The sequence below is a fragment of the Pinus tabuliformis genome, chromosome 1_2, assembly GCF_031772625.1.
Source record: "Pinus tabuliformis cultivar Carrire ecotype Pingquan chromosome 1_2, CPIR1, whole genome shotgun sequence".
NCBI lineage: Eukaryota > Viridiplantae > Streptophyta > Pinopsida > Pinales > Pinaceae > Pinus > Pinus tabuliformis.
This window is the reverse complement of record NC_142298.1, coordinates 701,219,745-701,242,657: the sequence shown is the minus strand read 5'-3', so window position 1 is coordinate 701,242,657 and position 22,913 is coordinate 701,219,745.

Sequence of the window (22,913 nt, the reverse complement as noted above, 5' to 3'; positions counted from 1 at the left end):
GGTAATGTGAGTCTTGAGATGATTGTTATGCCTAACTTGTGGCTTGAGTAGCCGCGACCTAGGGGCATCTAAGCCGTCAAAATCACTCAAGGATCACTACCACACCAACCCTTAGCATCACTAGATTTTTGCCCACTGAATTACGAACCAGTGAACTTTTTATGACAGAGCCTTAACAAAACACTTTGTCACCCTGTGCATGTTATTAATATATTTTTAAATATACTTCAATATTACTTAATCTTGCATAGTGAAATATTTTATTTATAACCCATAATAAATATTTTCTAAATGCCATATCAATTTTATATTCAAAATTGAATGAACTACTCATCTTCCTAAAAGAAATAACTAAATTAATTTAATGTTAATTATTTCTTCCTCTTATATGTATATATTCTCTCCCTCTATACTCATATATTTATATGAAATAAGTTCATATTGAAATATATTACTTACATGGATATTCAAACAATTATATATTGAAATATTTATAACTTAAAGTTTTTATTTGTTATTTGTTATTTTTAAAATTATTTTATCTCTCTAAAATATATAAAATTATGTTATTTAACATGGACATTGAAATATTTTATGTATGACTATGAGAATGAAAGTGAAATATTTTTACCACATTTCCTTTGTAAATGTTAACAACGAACAACACCAACGTTGTTTTATAATGCTTTTAATTAAAACTAACCAAATATGTATATTCATTTATGTTTTTATTATAGCCAACATTGTTTTTTATTTAAAGTATATTTTATTTTTATTTTAAAATGATACATTGAGCAAAGACGAAATCACACATCACCCTCATACTAAAATACACCTCTCAATGGGAGAGCAATATAGGGTCACCACATATTTTAGTTTAGTGCAGAGTAGTATTGGTCGAGGATGGAGGGGTTGGTTATTGCTAGGTTGGGGTCTGACAATCTTTACACTGAACTCATTTATGGCCTCATGTATTAGGTAGAAAATGTGGGTTTCGTTTGAAGTGCATCTCCTCACACCTGTCTTTGGTACAGTCTCGCATGCATAGAGATGAATTATCTATATTCTTATATTGGTTTCTCCCATATTGCAGTTGCATGGGTAGTTCAACGTGGTGGTGGATTTGGAATTCAATGTGGGGTGGCAACTACGTTTACTTGCAACCAATTTCTCTCAGGCCTCTGCACCAGGTATATCTTATCTCTGACAGGGATGACTCTTGTGCTTTGAATTTAAGAACACTCTCTTTCATGGTTTTTTGTCTATAGAACGTGGGTTATATTGTTGCAGTGTTGGATCATTGAGCCAAGGTCCATTCTTTTTGTGTTATTTCTTCACCACACAGGTGTTGAGTTCATGTTTGAGCTGGTGGTAGTACTCTCTACTATGTCGCTTCAGGTACTCAACCCGATGGGGGTTTCCTTCTCATGCCCAATTCTTTTTTGTGGAATATGGTGCCCAAGAATATTTTCAATTTTGTTCTAAAGGCTCACTGTTGGGTACCTTCTCCTTTCTCTTGGATGGTAATTTTGTGCTCGAGTCACCTTGGTTTCTTAAGTTGAGTCATTGTGGCATTTCTTTTTTTGGACCTCCAAGTGTCATCTCTATGGTTAATTACCTAGGCTATTCTATATCTAGGCCTTACCCATCCCTTTTCATCATTGTAACACACTATCAACTGCAAATTTGGTTAGACGGTGTCTCGTTTCACATCCACCAACTATTCTACGTAGTACCTACTTTTTCCTTCCTCGAGTGGGTGAAAAATGATTGGTATTGGGGATTTTCACTGGTCACTTGTTGTTGTGTAAGTCTTTAGGGAATTCTAACACCTATAGTTTTGTTTGTGCCCTCTCCCTTTACCGTAAATTTTCTTTATGTTTTCCATTGTTAAACCAACTTTTTTTCTTCCCTCCAGATGGTTCCTCGACAACGAATTCTCAGTCGTCAAGTTCACCCTCCCACTACCATCGCTTGTTTGGGTGGGAATCAGTTGTTATTTTCTTTGATACAGTGCCTCCCGAGGTAAGGAAGGAAATACTCCTTCTTGAATCCAAGGAGTTCGGAAATCGGGCTTATTTCTCTAATTTAAAAACCAAAGGTGCTTCTCTTAAATGGGTTCCTGAGCCAGGTAAATTTCGAAAGAGAAAAATCCACTTCCCACACTCTATCTCAGTACACCAACAAATGAACACTCTCATGCGTATGGTCTTCAGGGACAAATAGGTGGATAACTACAAATTGTTCATGGGTCAAAAGGACCTCAAACGAATCCTTAAGGACATACACTACAACCTAGACGACATCATCTCCCAAATTTCAAGGGTGGAGAAATATACTGTCTTAGATTCAAGTACTGAATCGGTGGAGGTCAAAGATACTCCAGGTGTCATAAATGAGCTGCCACCCAATGTTGCTCATCCAGTTGATCTTTCTCAGAGGAATTACTCACCCATTTCCCTCGTCATTATCTCGGATTGGCATGGTCATCGCCATTACGACATCAGGTGGAAGAAAATATGGAACTTACCGCAGAGACTGTTCTCTCCTCAGGTAGCAAAGTGCTCAACACTCACGTTTTTTTTTTTATGTATGAATATGGTTTTGTTAAGATCAATTATGATTCTAATTGTCATTCTTTTAAGTATTTTTCAAACCATAATGATAGAGGCCATGGACAAATCTGGCTCACATAGGTTGAACTTTTGTGTTTGGTCTATTAGTTTGAGCTATGTTTCCAAGTTTTAATCGGTGGTAATGATGAGTCTTTGGAAACACCTGGATAGCGCTTTGGTCTCATAGAGTTGTCTTTTTAAACTGTCAAATTCTGACTGTACTCAATGTAATGGGCCTAATGGTTAAGGGTATTCATTTCCTCCTAAGAGGTCACAGGTTCAAAACTAGAGGGGAGTAGAGTATGTATGCCTTTGTAGACTTAGCAGTCAGATCGTTGCGTGGAGGTGGGTCCCTTGTCCCAAAACCAAAGGGGTCTCATACATGAATTTGGTGTCTAGCTTGGTCGTGACCTTAAAATTGGATAATAATAATAATACTTTTGTATACTAATAGAAATGATTTACAAAAGGTTACCCAAAAAAATACACCTCTCAATGTAATCTATATTTATCCACCTATGACCATCTATTTAACTAGTCCAATACATTCTCGGGTTTTGTATCATATGTTTGATTCACTAAAATTTTCACTGAAGTTTGATGATTGAAGGCAACACAAATTCCCATGTGAATGCTCGATGGATGAAATAAATCCTTTTTAATTTAATTGTTGTGTGAACCATATCTTACAACCATATGTTTGGACATTAGTTACTTGTGGTTACTTTATTGTTGATTGTATTGTGATAATTCATATATTGGTTGAGTGAGTGATACATGGTGCAACCCAAACAATTTCTCATGACCAATGATGTCCATGAATTTTGTTATTAAGGATATTCAAAGTGCATTTTATTTGGAAAATAAATCTCTTCTATTCGATTAAGAATTTTATCTTATAAATAGGTAGATGAATGATGATTTAAAATGCATTAATATTAATCCATCCAATATATAGGGGTAGAAATCAACATTAATAGAAATGTATTTTAATAAGATAGAGTATATATGCATATATCTTGAATTTTGCACAAAGACAATTTGTGTAAGCAGAGGCCTGTTTATTTAATTCGCCTTGACATCATACACAAGTACCTCATTGTTGAAGTTATTGAATAGAATCATATATTTTTCCTTTTGATAATTAGCATTGGAAGAGTAGATTCATTGACTTACTATTACGAAGAATAAGAAGCTTTGTACTTGATTTAATGTTTATATTGATAGTGAAGCCAAATTGTGGGTACATTGAATTCTTTTCCTATAGAGTTTTGCATTCATGAAATGGATGGGCCATAGGTATTTTTTTTTGTGGATCATAAGGTATTATAATAGGTTCATTACAGACCTTGAAGTAGCTTCCATGGGAAAATATTTGAAAAGGGAGAAGTTGGAAGAGTTAATAAACTTTAATAGACACATTCAAGATAAAAGTTGGTATTGGAGGTAGAAAGTAGATGAGCTAGAAAAATAATCTACCCCGGCCAAGTCTACTTCACCACCATGAGAGTAGAATTAGAGAAGATCAGATTGCATATCTTACAATTGGGGGATAAATTCACTCATCTAGATAATTGGAAAGAGGAGAGGTTCATCAAAATAACCGCTCAACTATGCCATGATTCAAATCAAAGGTAGAGGCATTGAAGAATCTATAAGCAATTGTAAAAGACACAAATCAAGCCCTTTCCATTACTACTATGGAATCCAACACCATGATGGAATCAAACATGGTAAACTTACATTCCAATTTTCTTTCTCAAGAGCCCTTTGGTCATTTTTAAAATCACTATGGAGGCATCGGTTCAATTTTTTTGAAACAAATTGGTTACCATGTCCAAGAGCTAGGTAAGAGAATCCAAGGGAATGCATACCCCGTTATATTTGATCAAATACCTAAACATGAAAGCCTAGGATTCAATGGACAAGAAGCAAGCATATGTTAGCTCAAACCACCCTTCTCAAGGCTAGAGGAATAAAGAAAGAAGATATTCCCATGGAGGAAAAAGGAGCTAGAAAATGAGTGGGTAATTGGCTACTCAAATATGCTTGTAGAGGCTTGGAAGAGGTAAATAAAGACATTATTTTACAACCCAAGTCTACTCCAACACTTGAGAGATCAAGTAACCAAGTTGAAAAACATCATCACAAATTGAAAAGGTATGGCATGACATCTTTGGTTTGTTTTTAAGAAATTAAGTCATAAAGCAAGTAATTGACAACACTCTAGAAGGCCAAGAAGCCCATGCATGAAATATTTCTACTACCACAATTTCATTGGACATTAGGAGGCCAAATGTTGTTTCCTTCACTCAGAATTCCATCCTAGGAATGGAATATCCAAGAAGAAATCTAGGCTAGTCAAGGTCACAAGGAATGGGAGTTTCTTGCACTTGCAACCCAAGGACCATTGGTTTTCCAATGGTTTATTGTGGTAGAGAATGTCATATTTAGCGATGGGATGGATAGTAGGCACATACTAAAGGAAACCCTATTCCAACTCTTATCTTCCATCGTATAGCAGAGGCACTAGTTCCTAGGGATCTATTGAAAATTTCAAAATGACAACAGAGGAGATAGGTACACATATGTAAATAAGAAGAATATCAAAGGGATTTTAAGCTTCTGGGAACCAAAAGTGTGTAAATGGGGAGGTGTCATTGAAAATGGATTCTCTAAATAATATTTTTTCTTTGACTCTGTAATAGAAAAATTTAATTTTTTCAAAGTTGATAGGATAGTCCAAAACTCCTTTTCACTTGGAAGATGAATGGAACCATTTTGGTGGTTTAACTTCCAATGTAGCCCATTAAATATAAAGGATATGGTGAATAAAAAAAATAATGAAAAAGAGAGTTGGAGAGGAAATCGAGAAGCAAGGTAGTAGCAAAGTATGAGGGACTTAGAAGAATAAGCGTATTTTAAGATCAAAGGTTTTCTGTGAGCCAAATTTATCTAGAACTTGGCCAATGAATAAGAATGCATAATTATTTTATTTTAGAGTGCATAGCTCACCACTGTAACCATTTTCCAAACAAGAACAACATCCCCACCAAATGTTAGTTTTCCCATTGGGTTTATAGGGAAAAATGTATATACATTATGGCTTTGATTTCATTATTGTGTGATTAAGAATTTGATTTGTGGTTGCAATTTCTATCTTGGCCATTAAATGTAAATGAATTCTCTACTCTCTTTCTAATAATACGATTGTAATCTCATCAATATACAAAAAACAAGGATTATATGTTTGTCTAGAAAATGATTCCTACAATAACCGATTCCATTGTTAGTTATTCAATTTGTGTTCTTGTTGTGAATTCATGAGAAATGAATGTTGGTTTGAGGTTGGAATCTAGATTTTGAATCCTTAAAAGTTGGTATTGTTGGTTTAGCACCCCACACTTCTAGTGTTTCCCTCAACTCTCTTCGTTGACCATTTTCATACTCTATTCAAACCCAATTGACTATGAGCATTACCACTTACATATATATTGTTCTCTTGTGTGTTGGTTCAATTTCTTGTTGTGTTCATAGGTTAATTATTTGGCACTCAAATTGTTTGGTTGGCTAGCAGATTTATTAATATCAATATACCTCATGCTTATCCAAATAAATCCATATCTTTAAATAGTCCAACACAGTCTCAACTTGTGTGTCACGTTCTTGATTCATTGAAATGGTCATTGGAAAATTCCCATGTCAATTCTTGATAGATGCAAATTCCCTTGTAAATGCTCAATATATGAAATCGATCATCTTTAATTTAATTGTTGTGTGAGCCATATCTTACAACCATACATTTGTATATTACCAATATGTGTTTGTTTTATTACCAGTTATATTGTGAAAGGGAAAAAATCTTACATTTCCTTAAGTGTTTGGTGATAACATGTTATATCCCAAGAAATTGCTCATAACAAGCATTAGGGATGAATTCTATCATTAAACAAATTTCAAGTGCATGCTATTTGTCAAATCAGTGTATACTATTGGATCAAGAATTGTATCCTATAAATGGGAAGAGGAATGGTTGTTTAGGAGTGTTGTGTTAGCACATTCCAATATATAGAGAACTAAAGTCATCATTCATAGATATTCATTGGCATAGAATAGAGGATAAATTCATACATCTTCAACGAGCAATATATTTGAGTTTTGCAACTTGTGTAAGGAAAGGCTTGTTTATTTAACTGGCCTTGGCACCATAAATTAGTAGCAAAGCCTTGAAGCTATTGAATATAGCCATAGATTTTCCCTCCCAATAATTAACATTAGAGAAGTAGATCCATTCACTAAAATTTATAGAGAACAATAAGATTTGCACTTATTTTAGAGTCTAAATTGATATTGAATTTGAATTATAAGGAAATTGAATTCATTTTCCACAAAGTATCCATATTAATAAGATGGACATGCCATAGGCCTACTATTTACAAATCACAATTGATGACATTTATGTAGCGGATTTTATTTCCAACATGTATTTGAAAGTAGAAATGTTGTTATATTTTCTCAATCCTCTTGTAATACACCATTAAGGGATTTTTGAGGTAAAAAATGGGCCTGAAAACAAACAATGTACTACCAAATTCAAGTTTAAAAGAACCAATACAATTCAAGATGATATTGTCAACCATAAGGGTAAATATTTTTGAATGGGGAGGAAGAAAACTCCACTGTTTAATCATATTTTCAACTCATCTCCTTACAGGTTTACTCATATTTTAACTATAGGAAATCAATAGATACTGAATCAAATTCCACATCCAATAAGCACCCATTATACATACTTTTGATAGACCCATAGTGAGATGAATGGGAAATATGTGAAAAGAAACTATGGTTCTATAAAAAATACACAAAGTGAGTATTTGTTGAATGCATAATTTAATTTTCCATCTAATGAATGCTTACACTTTAAATTTCAGTAAATATATAATGAGATAAGTTAAAAATATGAGTATATATATATATATATATATATATATATATATATATATATATATATATATACATAACTTTTATTTTTTCATTTTCACTGATATTTATTATCTTCTTTAGGGGGTCCATTTTACACCTCAAATCCCCCCTAATGAGAGTATTGAAAACAATCCATTGATAATGGTTGAAAATAAAATTGGCAACATAAACATTGACATTTTTTTTCAATCTATTTAGTTTCAAATAATCAATCAACAATGTAAACTCTACCAGTTTTTTTTTTTCTTCCCCAAACATGCATTGACAAGCATATATGCCATTGATTTTTTCAATTATTTGGTATGCATACATAATTGAAAATGATTGACCCTTATAAATTGTTGTAAACTAGCACCTATAAAACACAAGAATACACATATTATTAAGAAGAGATAAAATGAAAACTTGAAAAAGACTACCCTACTAATGAACACAATTAAACATGAAGAAAACACAACAATTAAGTTGTTTATAATCAATTTTCACACAAAATGACACTTGTGTACTCAAATAAATGACAATTGTAATATATTGTATTCATTGAAACAACAATAATCAATATATTGATTGAGACACACTCAAAATCAACACATTGAGAAAGAGAATAATAGATAGGACCATGCTCCACTTGTTTATTTGAGCATCTACCTTCTTGGCTTGCCACTTTTCTTGGAAAATCTAAGTTTTTGGTACTTTCTTACTCCTTACCACTTTTTCTAGGTAAGGTGGGATACCCAAAATTTGTTTGTTCTTCGCACATCTTTCTTGTGTGTGGATGGGCTTGCCAAATTTTGTTCTCAAGTCATTAAAAAGGTTTAAATAGTGACCAATTATTCTCCTTATTTGACAATATTTTTGTCTTTTTACCAAGATCTCTCCTTGTGAGGTTGTTCCCTATTCCTTGCTCCTCATTTTCGTCTTCCTCTTTCCATTTTTCTTGTTCTTTGTCCAAGGTTTCATTTGGGAATATGCCTTCTTTCCTTGTCATTTTTTTTGAGCAACCCTAAGTTTTTAGTATGTTGAAGGATGATGTTTCATTTACTCCATACCACTCATGACAAGGATGGTGGGAAACCCAAAATTTGTTTGGTATCCTCACATATCTTTTATGTGTGGGTGGGCCTACCAATTTTGTCTCCCAAATCATTTCAAAAAAGCCAAGTGGTGACCAATTATTCTCTTTATTTAACAATATTTTAGTTTTCTTATCAAGCTCTATCTTGTGTGGTCATTCCCTCTTCCTTATTGCTCACATTGATCTTCCTCTTGTTGTTTTATTTGTTATTTTCTTAACATTTAATTGGGAATCTATCTTCTTTCCTTATCACTTGCCATGACAACCCCAAGTTTTTGGCATATAAGGATGAAATTTTGTTTACTCCTTGTTAATCATGCTAAGGAAGTGGGGAGTCCTAAAATTAATTTGGTATCCCCACTATTTATTGTCTGTGAGTGGGCTTGAAAATTTTAGCTCCCAAGGTGTCCCAAAAAATAAAGTGGTGTCTAATGCCTCTCTGTATTCAACAATTTTATTGTCTCCTTATACATCCACTCCCTTATGTGGATGTTCCCTCAGTTCCTTGTTACTTAGTTTATACTTCCTTTTTCTCTTTCACTTGTTCTTTTCTTGGCATTCCATTTGGGAATCCGCCTTCTTTCCTTAGAAAATTTCTTGGCAACCCCAAGTTTTTGGTACATTGATGGGTGAAATTTCCTTTACTCCATGCCACTCATGGAAAGGAAGGTATGAAAAATCAAAATTCATTTGGTCTCCTAACATGTTTCTTGTGCGTAGGTGGGATTGCCAAATTTGGCTCCCAAGTTGTCTAAAAAAAGTTAAGTGGTGACCAATGCTTCACTCTATTCAACAATATTTTTGTCTTATTAATGAGATCTCCCTTATGTGGTTATTCCCTCTTCCATGTTGCTCATCAATCTTCTTCTTTCCATTTTTCTTATTCTTCATCTAACATTTCATTTAGCCATTTACTTTTGTGCCTAAGCACTTTTCATGGCAACCTTGAGTTTCTATTATGTTGAAGGATGGTAGTTCATTTACTTCTTTCCATTTTTGGGAAGGAAGGTGGGAAACCCTAAAATTCATTTAGTCTCCCCACTTATTTCTTGTGCATAGGTGGGCTTGCCAATTTTGGCCCCTAAGTCATCTAAAAGAAGTTCAATGGATACCAATTCTTCTCCTTATTCAACAATACTTTTGACTTCTTACTGCATATTTCCTTGTGTGGTTGTTCCTACTTCCTTTTTTTTAGCTTCATTCCCCATCTTTCTATTTCACTTGTTCTTTTATTGGAACTTTGTGTTGAGAAATCAATGTGCTTATGTATTAGGGTTGATTTCTCTTTCATGATTACTTGTGAGTTTTATTGGATTTTCATTAAATTTATATTATTCTTCATTAAGAAATTATTAAAATACATGAAACAATAAGATCATAAAAAGACAAAAGAACACAAATATGTAGGGTCTCCAAGCCAGGGCCAAAACCCCACAAGGGGAAAAAAGAAAAAAATTCTTATTCTTATAAAATCAGATTAAAGTGAGAAATCCAAGACCCAAGAATCCAACATCCAAGATGCCAAGTCAAGCCCTCTAAATTCATCATCTTAGTCATAGGAAATATCATCAATATTAGTTATAGTAACTTACATCAATCTCAACTCATATGCCTTAGGTAGCTCGCTTTTATCTTAAATCATCTGCTATAGAGAGATCTCATTTATTTTAGACCATTTACCATAGAAAACTCACATCTCTTTTTGAGCATCTGCAATAAAAAATTTTGCATTCTTTTCAGATCATTTTCCATAGAAAACTTGCTTCTCTTTCAGACCATATGACCTCAGGAACTTGCAAGGCTTCACAATTATGTAGCCTTTGAATTTCACATCTTTCTATCTCAAAATGCATCACAGAAAAACACCAAATTTTTTTCCATTTTGGTGGAGGTTGTATGCCAATATATAGTTGTTCTCATATGTGAAAAGACACATATTTTGAGTGAGATGACTTGTCATCCAGGAGGGTCGACTTGGCTTCTTGAGATGAATTGACCCAAATTACATTTTTTAATTTCCTTTTTCTTTACAAGAAGTCCAAATAGGAAATTGAATCAATAAATCATAGAAGCATGAAGAACATGCTTAACTATTGAAATGATAATACACAATTTATTTATTTTTTCTTTTTTGTTTTTACATAAAATACATAATGATACAAGTATAGTGATAATTATGAAGAACAAACCTAGTTACACTTTTCAACACTCCCTCTTAACTAGGGAGGTATTCATAATTTCACAACATGATACAAGGGTATTCTCAAATTGAAATATTCTCATAATAAGAGTTTGGATTGATAAGCATCATCATCATAACCAACATTTTCAATTGCAAAATAACAAGGCCTTGATTGATAAGCTCTAACTTTCCACTAGATTATAGAACAATGATGGGAGGATTACATTTGGACACCACCACCATTGCCTCTCAAGGCACATACCCCATTCAAATGTTCACCAGGTATGTCCTTACAGGGTTATTTTGATCTTGGATTCTCAATCCTCAAAGAATATTTATCCTCTTCGACTACTCTTATCTTGGATAACCTACCATATCCTTAAAGATTACTTGTTCCCAAGACTACTCTTATCTTGGATTCCAAATCCTTAAAAAGTATCAATCCTATATGCTTATCCAATCCTCCATTGTCCCTACCAGTGCCTTCACTATACTTACGACTATTAGTCTTGGCCTAATGCATGACACATGGAGAATAGGATGTTCCTCATCACTTCCTCTCAACTAGGGAGGAGATCCTTACTCCCTCTCAACCAGGCATAACCACAAGCTTCAACTTGTCTCATTTATCACCTACTTGTTCTTCCATGGAGATCTTAGTAGTAGCTTGTAGGGCTTCTAGTCTCCTAAAAACGTTACATCATATCAAATTTTGACCTCCCTGGATCTTGACAATCTTCATGCAACATGGTTCATCTATCATCTTCAAGGAGAAAAACTTCTTCACAACTACTAGAATATGCCTTCTTCATTACATAACAAAACCTTTCTCTCATGCTTTTTCAAAGCCATCATTGGTATTTTCCACTCAATCCATGTGCTCCCAAATCGAATCAAATAATTGATGTTACAATATCATCAATCAAGTTATCTCAACTACTATCTTTCTAGCCTCTTCATATACTTCTGCAACATTTCCTTTTAGGAAGCCAAACCATATCTAATGAGTATTAGTGTTTCCAAATAACAATAGCCTATAGTTAAGGTGTGGCATTTTTCATGTCAAATTCTTGCAACTTGCTCCCTCTAAGGTCATGGTACATCTTCATATTGCAACAAAGTTCTTCTTGATGCATTTTAATCATCAATCAATGTGTTTCTGAAACAAACCAATCAGATGTTGGTACAACAACATAAGAACTCTTCATCTTCTTTCTCTCTAATCATTTGATAAGCTTCAAACTGCTCCCTTCTTCTTCATCTTCACACTTTGTCATGTTCTTCTACTTATTCCTTCTGCTAGTCAAGTTTTTGATAAATCTTGTCTCTACCTGCAACCTTTATTTGAAGACCATGAAAGAACAAAAGGGGAAAAGTATATAGACAAAATAAAAACAATAATAATTAAATAAATTATATATATAATACTTATCCTTTTGAAGAGAGTCAAATCCCTCTTATTCTAGGGTATTTCCATCAACCTTGTGCTCACAACAACATGTGCCATTCCTGTCATTCTCAAGAGATAGGTTTTTATTTTTACATTGTAAACAATTTCTTGGGGTTTCTATTTTTAGGGTTTTCAAATTTTTGCTAGGATTTACAAACCCTAGATCCTCCATAGTCACCAAGACCTATTATTCAAGAATTGAAAAATTCTAAAAGCATGATGCAAAGTTGTAAATGTGACATGAATCTTATTCTAGCTGTAATATGCAACAAACTACTTGGTGTGATAACATATCAACCACCTCTAGTATGTCATGGTATCTAATATATATTTATGCAGACCCTTATACTATCTATCAAATGATCGTAATCATGATCCAGTAAATGAAATACACAAAAAAATAGTACATACCTCTACAACCTTACCTTACCTCTTCTTTGCAAAGATCTGGTCCTTCATCTTATCTTCAATTGTCAAGTTCCAACTTTCTTTAACAAAAGGTGCCTCAATTTTTTCAACTACAGAACCTTCGTTGAGCTGCTAGCATTGTCTTGGATCCATCAGTTGACATTTATTGACTTTATCTAAGACTTCTTCTCATATTTGTAATGCAGAGACGAGCTTCATTAATCTTCAGATATAATTCTTCCATAATTTGCAAAGTCTCGATCCATTTATGCCTCAGAGATGTGCTCCAAGTACTTCAGATTCTAGTTTTAGTTTCTTTCATCAATATCGTTGACAAAGTGATTTTTCAATTATGGTTCTATCCTTCATGAATATGAGTGATGAGGTCATCTTTGGCATCAATGAAATTTTGTTCTTGTTCTAAACCTTCAGATCAAACTTCAGGACATCGAGCTAATGCATTATGCAGTGATGAACTTATATTATTCCTTTTGTGGCTTATATTGATAAATATATAATAAGATTTCTTGTTCAACTTCTTGATTTTGTCCATATTGTTTGTTCACCTCAAAAATTCCACATAGTATGACACACTTTTGTCCTTCATGTGATCCTTATGTGTTAGGAATGCTACAATCAGAATTTTCTTCATACAGGTTGTAAATATGAATCCAGGAGGGATTCAATTATCAATTAAGCCCACTCAAATACTCCAGAGGAAGACATGTTACTTTCCTAATTATTGCCTTAATGAATGAGCTTTGTTCATAGAGCTGGTTAGCTACATTACAAATGTGTAGCTGCCAAGAGAAGAACTCACATCACTTCCCTTTTTTATGTAAAGGAGTTTCAAAAATATGGTTGCTTCATATCTCACATGTAGATACTGTCGTGGAGAAGTGTCCCTTAGATATTCACTTATATTGGTTGCTAGATAATATTTAATATTCTTCAACTTATGGAAAAAGCGATCTAGGATAGAGGCCTCAAATTTTCACAAATCATAGTAAGAATTATTTGAAGGCTTTCTTCTGTAGCTTATATTCAATTTATCTTGGATCATAGTATTTATTATTTTCATGAATGATTCTAGTAATATTTGAATGTCTTACGGAGGGTTCAAAAACATCTTATTTACCCCAATTTTATCATTAGATCTTTTAAGTCAAATGTGAATATCTTGTTTATTAAATACAATTTGGATCATCAATTGTTATCACCAGTTTGGATCTTCAAACTTGTCTAGGGTTATTGTGGTATCTTCACATGACACAAAATTATAGAACTCATGCCATAGATCCTCAAAATTTTCTCACAGAGTGATGGATTTAAAATGATAGGTAGCTCAATATAATTTGCTACCAATAATACCATTGATCTTCGATACAATTGGATGTCATAAATTAATAAAAGACTGATCATACCTTTTTCTTTGGCTCAGATTCTAGATAGATAATGTATGTTGGACTGATACATCAATATAGGTTTTAGACCTTCTTGGATGTTTCAGACTTCGAATATTTGATAATGATCTTCTTCAATTTCCAACAGAATGTGATATTCAGACCTCTTTCTTCAAACCTTAGCTCTAATACCATGTTGAGAAATGAATGTGCTTATGTATTAGGGTTGATTTCTCTTTCATGATAGTTACTTGTGAGTGTTTGTTAGAATTTCATTAAATTTATATTCTTCTTCATCAAGAAATTATCAAAATACGTGAAACATGAAGGTCATAAAAGGACAAAATAAAACAAATATGTAGGTTCCCCAAGCCAGGGCCAAAACCTCACAAGGGGGAAAACCCAAAAAATTCCTCTTCTTAAAGAATCAAATCAAAGTGAGAAATCCAAGACTTAAGAATCCAACCTCTAAGATGTTAGAGTCAATCCCTCCAAATTCATCATCTTATTCACAGGAAATATCATCAATCTTAGTCATAGTAAATTGCATCAATCTCAACTCATATGACTCAGGTAACTTAATTTTATCTTAGATAATATGTCACAAAGAGCTCAAACTTATTTCAAACCATTTACCATATAAAAATCGCATCTCTTTCAGACCATATGCTACAAAAAAATTTGCATTCCTTTTAGATCATTTTCCACATAGAACTCGCTTCTCTTCCAGACCATATGACCTCAGGAACTCGTAATACTTCACAATTATGTAGCCTCTAAATTTCACATCTTTTTACCTCATAATGAATCACAAAAAAAACAGCAAATTTCTTGCTATTTTGGTGGAGTATGTATGCCAATATATAGTTGTTATCATATGAAAAAAGGCACATCTTTTGAGTGAGTTAACTTGTCATCTAGGAGGGTCGTGAAAGCATATTTATGAATAACACCCTTTAGGGGATTAATAGCTAACTTCATAGCAATCGTGGGCCGAGTAGGATTCGATGAAGGTGATGCCGAACTGGTAGGTTGATCATTATCTTGACCATTTGAAGGATTCACATTACCATAGTCCTTATTCCGAGTAGACACTATAACAACATATTTAGGATTTGTGGAGGAAAGCATTAAAATTGTGTTAGAGGGAGAAGGGTCCCAAGAAACCATGTGGGTCTCTTGATTGGGAAACAAGTCGATCAACAGAACGGGAGAAGTGGATAATTTCATAAACTAGTTCACTTCTGCACTGTGAGGACAATCACGAGCAAAGTGCTTGTCATTGTAAATCAATCGTGGTAACATGGCTTTCATTTCTCATCAGAGGAATGATTTGTTTGTTTACCCTGCGATGAATAATCTTTATTATTTTTTCCATTTCATTTCTTCTTACTTCCTAGTTGATGTTGAGATTTTCCTTTATTAGATGAAATGAAATTTATCTTAGAAGAAGAAGCCACAATAGGATTGGATGGAGGGTTTTGGGTAGATACGATTAGAGAAACACCAGATGGTTTACTCACCATCCGCGAACTAGTAGAACCAATGATGCCATCAAAAACATGAGATTATTTACCAAGATTTGGAGGAACAACATTTGAAGGTATCAAAGCATCTGGAATATTCTCATAGAATGTGCCAGATTGGGTATAGATGAGGTCCAAATTGTATGCACGAGAAATCACATGTTCTTTAGTCACGACCTCGCCTTTAGCTAGATCCTCTGTGATAAATGGAAACAGGGATTTAATGAACCATTCCACTAAAAATTTATCTGGAACATAGGCCTTAACCAACCGGTGACGTCGTTGCCACTCATGAATGCGATCTGAGATGTAAGTAGCTTTAGTTTGTTTAAGGATGGTCAAAATTTCTATTCCAGTTTCATACCGGATGGGCAACTAGAAATGTGTGAGGAAGGTGGTTGCTAAGAAACTGAAGTCGTGAAATGAATCTCTAGGTAATTAAATGTACCATTTAGCTGCGGTTCCTATAAGAGTACGTTGGAAAATATGTAATCAAATGGAATCATCATTAAGGGAGTTCGAAGAACACCACATATGATACGTCATGACATGGGTCGATGGGTCTTCTCTAGGATTCCCATTGAATTTTGGGAGATCAAAAGGCAATTTAGTAGGAATTATCGACCACCAAGGCAAATGAATGATAGGATAATTATTGAGCTGAGTCAAATCTGGAAATTTGAGAGTCACCACAAAAGGTAATTGCCAGTTAAAATCTGGTGGAGGATAACTTGAGCAAAAGGTACTTGTTTTCTTGGATAAGGAGGGTTATGATAAAGAGGAACCTGGGCACCAGAATAAGAAGGATTATGGTAACCAACAGACACATGACCTTGTTGACCAGCTCTAGGATAACCCTAAAAGGATGGAATGGCTGGGTTTGGATGTGTTGGCCTTGAAAAGGAACTTGAGAAATACCCTAATAAGGTCTTTATTTTTTCCCTACAAGATTTTTCATCATCCTGACATAAGGTGGGTTCGATTGAGACTGTGTTATACCATACACAGTGTGTCCTACTGGAATTTGAGGAATACCTTCCCCAAGTGCTTGAGCCTATAAGATACCTTATAAAGGCTGGGTAAGTGGAACGTGAGGGGTAGCAGATACTGATGGAATAGGATGAGATGCAATAACAACCTATAAAGGTTGACTTACATGTATTTGAGCTTGTTGAGGTATAGATTGAAGGGTAGGAATTTGAGATGAAGATGAAACAGGCTGAGAATTCAACAATGGGTCCAAAATCAAACTAGGTTGGATGGGAAAATTAGGTTTCCAAACATTGACAACCATCCCATGATAAGAAGGACTATAATAAGCCTGATTACCTATTTTAAGTATACCAATGACAAGTTCCCCCTGCCATAGGAGGAGGGGATGATGGAGGAAATTGTACCCTAAGTGTAGGGCGCCCAACATAAGGAGAGTTAGGTTGTTGAAGATATCCTTGCCCACTAACATAAGGGTTGGCCTCTTGTTCAACTATATGTGTAGGCTGACGAGAAGGAGCAGGTTGAGTAGCATTCATAAGGAAAGTGCCAGATGGAATTCGTTAAATAGATGACATGGGAGAGGTCCAAGGGCTAGAATCCACATAAGAGAAGCTACCAGATAAATATTGATAGCCAAGTGGGATGGACAGGCCACCATACATATGTTCCTCTCGTGATGTTGCAAACATGGATGAGGAAACAACATTTGATGTCTCAACCATAGTGGTGGATAGATGTTGGGAAGTCATATCAGATCTCGTCATGGTTAATAATCTCGATGAATATTGTTGCGAGAAATATGTGGGTGAGTCAAAAGAATTAGGTAAAGGAGTTTGTGCTGGAGTTTGAGGAGGAGGAAGAGGATAAGTCTAATAAAAATGGAGTCCACGCCAATGAGCATGAGTAGAAGGACGAAACTCTTCTTGTGGGATCTCTTCAATACTCACAAGACCATGTGGAAGAGGTTCACCATCAGGTCCAAGATATATGGATAGTGGTTCTTTCTGAGACAAAGGAAGAGAAGGGTAAGATCTTGAAGTAACAGTGAAGATGGCTGAGGCACCCCAGGTTCAATAATATCGGGTAATAAAGTTTTTGACTCAGGAAAGTCAAGCTCAATGACATCAAGCAATAAGGTTTTAGGAACTTCTCTTTCGATTGTGTCAAATTCACCAAAAAATGTAGAGGTAATCTTAGGCTCAATACTCAAAGGGAGAGATGATTTTGGTTCATCAGATTTAGGAGGAGGACCGGAAGTAGTTCTTGAATTTCCCGATTCGGTAGTTTGTGTCTTCTTATGCTTCTGAACCAGGAGTAGGCTCTGGTGGAAGAGGAGGCTTATTTTTCATTCTACATGACGACAGATAGGGGATTTTTTTTCTTCCATGTTGGATAATAAATTTTAGAAATTAACACAAAAATAAATTGAAAAGAGGGTAATATAGGCATAAAGGATTACCAAGCAACCATGAAATGAAATAGGCACCTTGGTGCACCAATTACTTAACATATGTGCATAAAATCTCCTAAATTTTGTGTTCGGTGTATCACAGTATACAATGCGATCGAATTAGTTAGTTATGGCAAGGATAAAAACCTATAGGGGACTTCCAAAATATACTTGACGGTACATGGAAGTGCAATGCGTACTAGTGTTGTCTAATGCATAACCGTTCGATGAGAGAATTCCCATATACTTTATGTGTGTGGATCACTGTCCAATATACTCAAAGGTACACGGAGAACAATCCTATACACTCATGTACATGGAACGATATTTCACCCTCGGATACAACGCTAGAAAACAACGAAAACTACTATGTTTAACAACACCCAAACACGTCTCTAGTCTAGATCTCTAAGTGTTTGTGTTAATTTTAAAAAGGCTCCTTAGGTTGATTCAATAAATTTTAATGTTTATCTTCAATTAAGTTTCAATTTTGGGGCTCACCGTGAATTTCACTTGAATATCCTAAAATGAAAACTAGCATGAGGAAATGAAATCTTTCTCATTCAATGAAAATATATCTAAGGAAGGAAAGAGACAAAGAATATGCAACAAACAATGTGAAAAATACAATTCCCATTTTAATGCAACTGTTCCAATGTTGATGCACACACAAAACCCTAAATGCCAATGCAAAGATTTTTCTTTTCAAACCACTTAATTTTCGAAAATCATGAAAACTAAGATGCAAAGTTTAATCACTAATTCAAATAAAATTTTTAGAACGATGACTAAAACACCAATTCATCTAAGTTGATTAAAAAAAATCTGTTTAAAAATGACCTAATGATAAGAATAAAGGAAAATCTAAAAAAATCCTTACCAAAGGCACTAAAAACTGAAAGCAAACCAAATGGAGGCTTTAGAGAGACCACGAGACACTTAAAGACTCAAGGAAGAGCAGCTATAAAAAGGATGATTAGAGATAAAATGAAGAAAAATGCAAATTTGTGCATGAACAAGGGTCAACACAGGTGTAAAGGAGGTACCAATGCTTTGCAACACAGGCACAGAGAAGGCTCAACTGGGGTGCAACGCGCCGTGTTAAGAACAAAGGGTGTGTTGGTTAAGGGATGCAAGGTTACGACACAAAGATTGCAATTGAAACTCAATGAAAGGTATTCATAGGTATGTTATTGACTAAATAAGACAATAAAGGTCCGAAGAAGAGGTAAGACAAGCACAATGGATAAATAAACCATCAAGGGAATACACTGTTCCCTAGTATGGTCCCCAATTTGTTATACAGAATCTACGACTACAGAGATAAGTATCTTCCCTAGGCCTAGTGGACTGACCTAGAACAATATAAAGACAAATAAGTTGATGTTTTCCTTAAAGTAACTAGATAACGAGATGAAGCCTACCTGTAATTTGTCGTATGCTTCGCTCCTTCCTTGGCTTGTATGCTCCAATCCCAGCTCCAATCGCTATAATTAGAACCTACACAATCAGACAACATGAGCCAACGATCTACAAGATCTATTTAACATCTTCTAATCACTTTATTCAATAGATCAACATGGTATTGAAATACATTAAATCATAACATCATATATAGGAAGACAAAGAACTATTTGCTTTAATAGAAATGGAGTGAATTACAACCAAAAATAGGTGTTGATCTTGTGGAAGAGCTCTTCCAAGTTGACTTGTCCTTTCCTTACCACTAAGTGCACCTCTAGTCACCCTAATGCATGGAATAATATCTCTCACATCAACAACATAAGGGTAGAATCAATCTCCAAAATCCAACCCCTTGCCTATGGATGGTAGTAAATATATAGATGAGGGAGGTAGCTCATGAATTGTTATCCTTTTACCAATATGGGCTTGAGATCCACTCTTGATGGGAGGATGAGATCAAGGGATAAGGGATGAAAAATCAAAGGTAGGATAGTATAGGATTCAATACTTTTATCCAAGGTAAATAGTTACAACAGATACTAGAAGCTTCTCGAAGAGGAAGCTTCAAGATTCTTTTTTTTTTCCCAAATTTCTAGAATCAGTGCACCCACAAGAATGAAAAAACTGCCAGTGATCAACGCGGGCCCAGAGTAGGTCAACCTAATAGTCAACGCTAGCCAATGAGGGGCCAGGGCGCATTGGTCCTAAAAATGACTAAAATGAAGCAGTTTCAGGTAGAAACTCAGGGATATGAGAGAGGAATACTTAGGGCTTTGTGTAGGGAGGATGAAAAAGTGTTCAAAGGATGTTAATGATCCTGTTGGAAGGCTTGTTGACCATATGTGAAAAAATGTCCTATAACAACTACAGTTATGAAAAATCAACATTTTACATTCTGTACATGTTTTGCATGAAACTTAGTTGCGTATATACATGATTTTTTATCTAGATAGTAGCGTGTGTTTCACTGAGATAGATAAAAGTGGCATAGATTCAGGGGGAGTTTCTCATATGCTTTCATCCTTTATTATTGGCTTTCTGGTTTTGATATTGATTTTTTGCAGATTGATAATGATGTGTTTATGTTGCTTAGGAATGATGTTTGATTCATGATGTTGTTGCAAAATATTATTGCTGCTGTTGGAATAGTCATTTGGTGCATTTGTTGGTTGATATGATGGATATAATTTGATCAAAGTTAAGGGTGAGAAGTTGGCACAGGTTCAGGGGGGGCATCTGCTATGCTTCTAATAGTTCATTGCTAGAATTATGGTTCTTTGTTACATGATGGTGTTTGCAATGAGTTCATGACCTACTCACTGTTTTTTGGCATTGATGAGAAGATATATGTTGTGGTCATTATGTCTTAATGCATGGATTGCATGTGATCATGTTATGGATGATGCCTATATGTTGTTTGAGTTGCACTTGGTGAAGTTGTTAATGGTATGTTAATATTACTTAATACACTTGATGAGGAAGATGAGTATGTTATGGTCATTGTTGATGTTGGTTGATGGATTGTGATGCTGGAAGTACTCCTATTTGCACATATGTTATTGATGCATGTACATGTTTCCCGTAGTATTTGATATTGCTGCTTAAGGATTGTGACTCTTCATACATGTGGAGAGAGTATGCCAACCTTGATGACACGAGTTCCAGAGGATGAGTTGCTGACAGAGCTTTATTTTCACTATCTTATGCTTCTACTACAATTTCTTGGTGATGCTTGGAAACATTACATATTTGGTCACATAATGATGAAGTTGGAGAGATTGATGCTACATTGTCTTATCTTATATAGCTTCTTGATTATGAGGATGTTCATGTTGCTATCATTATGACATCTATGTTGCTGCTATCAAATGTTTATGTTGAAGATTCCCATATGGTGCATGGTAGTTCTGGATGGCTATCATGATCTTGCTACCTCACTATTGAGGTCCTTGGTTTTAGTTGTAAATTTCATATATGTCTCTTGACGTAAAGGTCATGAAAAGACCCATATTTTAAAGCATTGTAAAATTCAATCATGTATGGGCTATTGGGATCAAGTCATGTTATGTATGTAATCACATTATGTTGGGACTTTGATGTAAAATTTTGGTCCAATATGTGAAACCATATATGTTGGGTAATTGATGTAATCATGGGAGTATAGATTCAGTGGTCATATAAAAGGTCATATTTGGTTAAATCAGAAAGTCTTATACTCTATTGAATATCTTCAGAAGGTTCAACATATGCTAAGGGGGATCATGGTCAATATGCATATTTCATGATTCATATTTAGCATGTCAGACCTACAACGATCAACACTAAAAGGGAAGTACTTCATTCACCCTAATTCAACACTTTTCCCTTGATATCAAAGGGGGAGAGAAGCTTGGTGTTGTAAAGATGTGTTTGGAGATAAGTCTTGATGATTGTAGGAGTGCTTATAGGTGGTGAGAAAACACCAAAGTGGTTGCCATCAACTCCAAAGGGGGAAATTGTTGGCATTATGGCTAATTTCTTGTCCTTGATGGAAACCTAATTAATAATGATGTACGCGATGACAACATTGATGACTGTGGAAATAATGCAGATTGGTAGAAAAGCTACAGATGCTATGAACAAGGAAAAGATAGTTTAGAGACAGATGGAAGGTAAAGGTTGAGAAAGTATACATGGATCCTATGAATAAGGGTCACATACATACACAAGTCTTATAAGTGAAATCCACGTACATAATCTGAACCATGGTAATCTAAATACCAAGGGTCTTTACCATGGTATTGGCCCATAATAATTTGAGAAACAATGACTATTTGATCATGTCAAAGAATACTAACGACATTACCAAGGGATTTACCTAAGGTATTGGCTAAGGATAAAAATATATAAGGAGATGGAGATCAAGGTGCTAGGTGTACACTTGAATTTTTTATGAATGACCTGATCTGAAATAGGTGTGAACCATAGAGTATGGAGATGGATTAGATCTGATAGATTTGAAATGAATACATATTGCTTGATTTGTTTGTAGCTAATAAGTTTAGATCTATGATGATGGTATGATCTGCATATAATTATGTGTAACTATAATAGTATGTGTGCTGAGATTTGTGTTTGAAAAATGTTGTGTTATGCAACAAAGGTATGATTCAGTAATCTAAAGATCTGTACATAGGTTTACTTCTGAATGGTCATGTACAAACACACACACACATATTTCTCTATAGGGTCTCATATATATTCCATGGTATGGTCTTCAATATGTTGAGATCTGTACGTGGGTGTTGTGCATGTAATCACGTACATACACCAATATGTTGCATGAATGTTGTGTATATGTTCTAGGGTTTGCAATGCAACTTGA